Consider the following 5,938-nt stretch of genomic DNA (forward strand, 5'->3'; position numbering starts at 1 on the left):
TTACGGATGTGACACCCATAGGGGAACCTGGAGTCTGGGTTTCTGGAAGGTACAGCGGTGGGACTGACAGCGGAGATGCCAGTGTGGTGATGGTGGAAAGTGGCTTCTGTTTCAAGAAGTTGCTGGATCAATGCAAGAATCAGGAGTTCAAGACTCCTAGAGGAATTGCTACACCCCCAGTGTATAGTCAGGTTCTAACTGTATATTTGCTCTATAATGACATGAATAATGCAGGATGTCTTTGGAAAATAATATCACCTGTTTTAAAGTCTGCCAATTCTGAACTTGGGGGAATTTGGTCCGGAGGACAGAGAATCTGGCAGAGAAACTTCTCTGGGATCTATACAACCATCAACGCCTATCCAGGAGTCTGAGATGGTCCAGCCAATTGTGGAAGCACTAAGAGATGCAAAAAAGAGACGAGACGTTACCCTGGTTACTCTAGCATATCACCAATGACTTTGTAACCTTTGTTGGGCTTCCTGTAGAAGAGGCTGTGAAATGTATTTTAGAACAAGGATGGCAAGCTGACTCCACCACAGGAGTGGTTATGCCCAAAAAGCCAGTTGCAGGGACCCTGGATGTTTTCTTTGACAGGTTTATTCCTTTATTAAAGCCTGCCCCAATCCCACCAATCCTCAATGAACAGGAGTTAGCCAGATTGACTAGATACATGGCTTTCCTTGAAAACTGATTTGCCATTCAGAGTTCAAGATCTACCTTCAGAATCCTGTATATTCAGACAAATAGAGAAACGTAAAAATTTTATTTTTAATTTATTGAATGGATCAAGCGTCTCACCATTCCTTATTAAGTATGTGATAAAATACATATACAATATAAAGTATATTTTGTCCTTAAACATTATGCTGATAGTTGTAGAAACAATTCTCATTTTGTAATATTCATTCATTTGAACGGAGCCCATCAATATTATGTGACAAGGTTATTTTCCTAGAGATTCATAAACATAGCTCTCCTGTTTAATGTAGAGTACAGATTCTCAGCTGTGTTTTCTCCTCGTCCTCTTCCCACCCCCACCCCCAGCACACTCCCACCAGTTCCACTGGTTGATGGTCGTGTGATTCATTTGGGATTTGAGGACTGTCCCCAGAAGATCATATCAACAACGCTGGGGATTCAGACTCACCCTCTTTGGAGAATATATTCTCTTCTTCATCTCACCTCCAGAGAATATTAAAATATAGCTAAGGAACAAAAAACCATTTCCTCTAAAAAACAGTTGGTTAACTTTAGACTTTCGCTGATGCTGTGAGTGCATCCATTGCTGGCAGTGGAGGGTTTACCATGAAAATGCAGCTTATTTAAGATGTTCACAAGAAATGTTAAGTTATAATATTTCCTTTCAGAAGAAAGGAAAAGTGTGGAGTGCATGGTATTGGAAGAGAAGCTATTAAAACAAGTGATACACTTGGTACAACTCACCTTGCAGCCCGTTAGCTTGTATTTATCCCTAAGTTCAAGTTCTGCCTTTTAGAGAAATAATGAATGACCAGTCTTTCATTTTTTGTGTGACAGCCCTCTGAACATTTAATCTTGTTTTATTGTATCTTCAGGTTTAAATACCCCCTGTTCATTTATTCTGTGTTTGTTCATTAAATATGTAATTGAATTCTTCAACTCTTTCATCTAAGGTAGTTTGTAGAAATTTCACTGTCCTGATCTTTATGTGGACAAGCTCTAGTTTGTCATTAACTCTCCGAAAATATGAATTTTTAACTAAACAGAAATGACTTATATAGTCATAATTGCATGATTCATGTTTTCAATCATTTTAAATATATTTAGCTCCTGACATGACTCAACGTTGTTTTATGAAGAGGGCTTAGGATTTCAGACGTCTTGTTCTCAAGCGAACTAATCTTTTCTTTTGCCTCTTCAAATCTTCTGTTGCAAGTCTCCATTGTGTTTTTCATATCTTCTATTGTATCTTTCATTCCCATAAGTTCTGCCATTTGTTTTTTCAAGTTTTTGAGTTCTTTAGGTTCTCCCAATGTCTTCTTTACATCCTTCATGTCTTTTGCCATATCTTCCTTCAACTCATTCATTTGATTTTTTATTTGATTTAGCCTGTTTGATTGAACATTAATTAATTGTTTCAACTCCTGTATCTCGTTTAGAGTGTTAGTTTTTTCCTTTGACTGGGCCTTACCTTTGTTTTCCTAGTATGACTCATAATTTTTTGTTGGTCTCAGCATCTGATTTCTTTGATTAGTTTATTCTGGAGGGTGTTTTCACTCTTTCACCTAGGGTTTTCTTCTTGTTTGGCTTTGTTTTCTATCTGTTTCTGTTTTTTTGTTTGTTTGTTTTTGATGTTCAGTTCAACTTGTTCTAGACTTCTAACATAGCTTCTATTTAACTGTTCAGAAATTTTCAGCTCTTGTTTTTCTGGTTCTTGCTCTGCCTAAATGGAACCTTTTTTTTTCAGTATGATCTCCCCAGATATCCTCAACCCCCATCAGATTTTCCCAGACAAGACAAGCCCAGGTCTCAGGCGGAGGGTGTAATCTGTATTAAGTTTCCCTGGGAATGAGATCCAGCAGGTTGTTAGAAATTCCTCTGAAGCCTCTAGACTCTGTGCTTTTCCTATCCTTCCCAGAGCTGGTGTTTGTCAGCCTGTAATTCTTCACTGTTGTAAAGTGGTGTGGGCCCCTGTAATTCTAAGCTAACCTCGTAGCTGCAAGGAACATGGTTGAGACAGAGGCTGATGTACAAGGCCCACTTGAGCTGGGTCCAGCACCCTCTTTTCATGAGAAAAATAAGCCCTTTCAGGAATTAACTCTTTCATTTTACTTTTACTTTAACTGTCAAACTTATTTTAGCTCAGATCTTGTCTGGATGAGGGCTGACAATTGAAAATGACTGAGGCTTTCTCTAATGAGCTACTTAGAATAGTTCTGTTTTGTTTTTTTAATCCCTTTTCAGAGCTGGTCCCAACTCCCAAGGTTTGCCTATCAAAAGCAGGTATTGATACCTGGCTCTTTGTGCCTTGGGGTACAGCCCTTTTCCAGTATTCTGAGCTGGGCCAACTCCAATTGTAACCAAGAAATCAAGATTTAATGGATAGTTTTGATTACTGAGTCATTTTATATATATATTCTTTTTTGCCTTCTGGTATATTGGAATAGACAAAGGGAAATCTCTAAATTGTAAGCCAGCTGCCATAATGGTAATGATTGTATTTCCCCTGTGATTGTAAGGATCTTGTGACTAACCTTTATTTGTACCCAATTATCCAGTATTTCAACTTCAAAGTCTTGTAATCACTGAAGATAACCCCTAATATGTATTAATGAAGGGTCTCCCTTCAGCCCAAAACTATCCCACCACATGTCCTAAGTTATCTTGATAACAGAGACTGGATCTAACCAAAACGGACCTGACTGACATGCACAGTAGTTTAGATCTGTTAACTACACTTCATTCTGCCATTTTCTTACATACATTCCATGACTAAGCATGTAATCAATCTGCACATGCTCAATAATCAGATACTTCTAATTACATCATCCAGGGCCATTTCCTAAACTTTGACACTCTTTTTCTTGAATAAAACAATCAGATTTATTGCATTAAGGGAGAAAAATCGGGGGCTGCTAGGCCATCTGCTCTCCTACTATGCACCTAGTAATAAACTTGTTCTCTTCGAAACCCCGGTGTCTCAGGAATTGGTTCTTGAGTGTGTCAGGCAAAAGAATCCATGGCCTTTGTCTAGTAACAATTCCACTGATTCCAGACTGGTTTATGATGTGTGCCCAGTCACAAATGTCCTCCAAATAGTTGTTCCAGACAGTTTCTGGTGCTTTATTAGCTGCTCTAGAGGGCAAACTAAATTCCATACCTCCCTATGCCGCCATCTTGTCATGCCTCCATCCAAACAAAGCTTTTAACTTAAATTACTTTAGAGAAAGACAAACAGAATGTTTGAAGGAAGGAAAGAAGCCTTGCTTGACCTAATACCTTTAGGATAAAAAACTAGCATGGCCTTAGCTTCTTTGGGGACTCATTTTCCTGAATTCAGATTTCTACTTCCCTCTTCTCTCCAAAACTGAAAAACACAGCAATGGTCTCGTTATGTCCATGTTTTATAATTGGAATTGTTCCTATGTTCTTCATTTTCCATATTGCTGCCAAAGGAAATCAGCCCATTTGATTCTATCTCCCAAGCTTCATTTGAGATTTTGAATACATAACTGCATTGATGCCACTGAATCTAAAGATGAGACCATGACCCCTCATAAGTAAGAAATGGTGATACCAAAACAGTTATGCATTTTGCATGGTTGTTGTTACTCAAGAAAAGTAGCCTAATAAGTAATTCTGTTTACCATCTTTTCAAGAGGAGATTTTAAAAAGACCTGGCTTGGAAGAATGAATGTGTGTGTGTGTTTTAAATCAAATGTCAGGCAAACAATTGATATGGATGCGTAAGCCTGTAAGCCCAGGGTTTCTGTGGTAGAAATCCAGAAATGCAAAACAATGTACTTAGATTGTTACTCAGCACTCTTAAAATCATCCAATTTATTATTTATCTCCTCACCTCCCTGCTTCCATTGTTTGAGAAACATTTTGGTAAAAGTAATTTTTTTCATTTTCCTATCTCTGCTGTGATTTTCATATCTTTTTTTCAAGTTGCTGTTTTACAGATGATTTATTTATATTGGCCAGTGTGATTCCCAAACAGCACAAGCTTATGTTTATGCATTTAAGTCTTCTGGGACTCCTCTGAAGCCACTGCTTTCATCAAGTTCAATATGCATCCTTTCCATATCAATGAGTTTCTAGGAGACTTTCTCAGACCTTTTTTGAGCCAGTTCATTTTCTTGCAATTTTATCTTGGAATGATTTAAGACTTGAGAATAGTCATTAAAAAAAGAAAAAGATTTCCACACATAATATGATTAAGATAATTAAAAATCAGATTGGTTTTAAAAGATCTCTTCCAATCAGTGTTTTGTAATTTTCAAAAAGCATGATATTTGGAGTTTTGTTAATAGGTTGGTAGGCATATGGAAGTCTCAAATGCTTTGAGATAATGGCTATCTTTCTCAGATTAGTTCATATTCCTGACAGAAATGTTTGGAGTAATCCTTCAAGGCTACACTTGAAAATATTAAATGTCAGCTCTCAAAGCTTTCAAAGTGATAGGCTTTTGGATTTACTAACTCCTTTTTTCAATGTCTCATTTAAAAAATGCTTCTCATAAAATTTACTCTCCCTTACACAGGGATGAATTAAACTAATAAAAGGTATACACGTGTGACCCTTTTTGAGTCTTAAAACTCAGAAAGTTCACAATAAAAAATAAACAAAATGAACAATTTAATAATCTATCCAAAGACCAACTTATCTAGCCCTAGTGTCTATAAATAGGGAATAATTACTGAAAACAAAAAGGCCTTGTTGAATTCTATTGAAAGACAAAAGGGATAACCATGTGGCTTGGAGTGTTCCAGATGGAAGGTGCAGCATCTCCATATGCCAAAGAGGATGAGGTCTTTGAAGGGACCACAGTCAGCTAAATACAACAAGGAGAACAAGGCTCAGCAGGACTGAAGGCAGTTGATATTGTCTGTCACTTGAACGGGTACCCCAAATTATTGGGTCTTAATGATAATGATAGAGCCTTGTTTGGAAATTGTTGCCATTCATAATTTGTGGTGCTATACTATAATGTTTATAATAAAAAAATTAATTGACTTGAAGTATTTATTAGTTTTATTACGCATTTGTCCTCTTTTTTTTTTTTAGAGAAAAGTCAAGAGAAATTAGAAGTACTGAGAATAGAATGAAAAGACCATGTACCCACCACATAAAATGCACAATTAACATTTTGTTTTATTTGTTTAGTCTTCTTTTTTAAGTAAAAGACCCAAAACATTACAGATAAAGTGAAAATTCCCCCTTGTTCCACTCC

General features: G+C 37.0%; 1 pseudogene; it reads left to right on the forward strand.

The window, feature by feature from the left end:
- Positions 1 to 221: 221 nt before the first annotated feature.
- On the forward strand, positions 222 to 694 carry LOC143682662 (COP9 signalosome complex subunit 8 pseudogene; annotated as a pseudogene).
- The last annotated feature ends 5,244 nt before the right edge of the window (positions 695 to 5,938 follow it).

This window comes from Tamandua tetradactyla, chromosome 5, assembly GCF_023851605.1.
Source record: "Tamandua tetradactyla isolate mTamTet1 chromosome 5, mTamTet1.pri, whole genome shotgun sequence".
Lineage (NCBI taxonomy): Eukaryota > Metazoa > Chordata > Mammalia > Pilosa > Myrmecophagidae > Tamandua > Tamandua tetradactyla.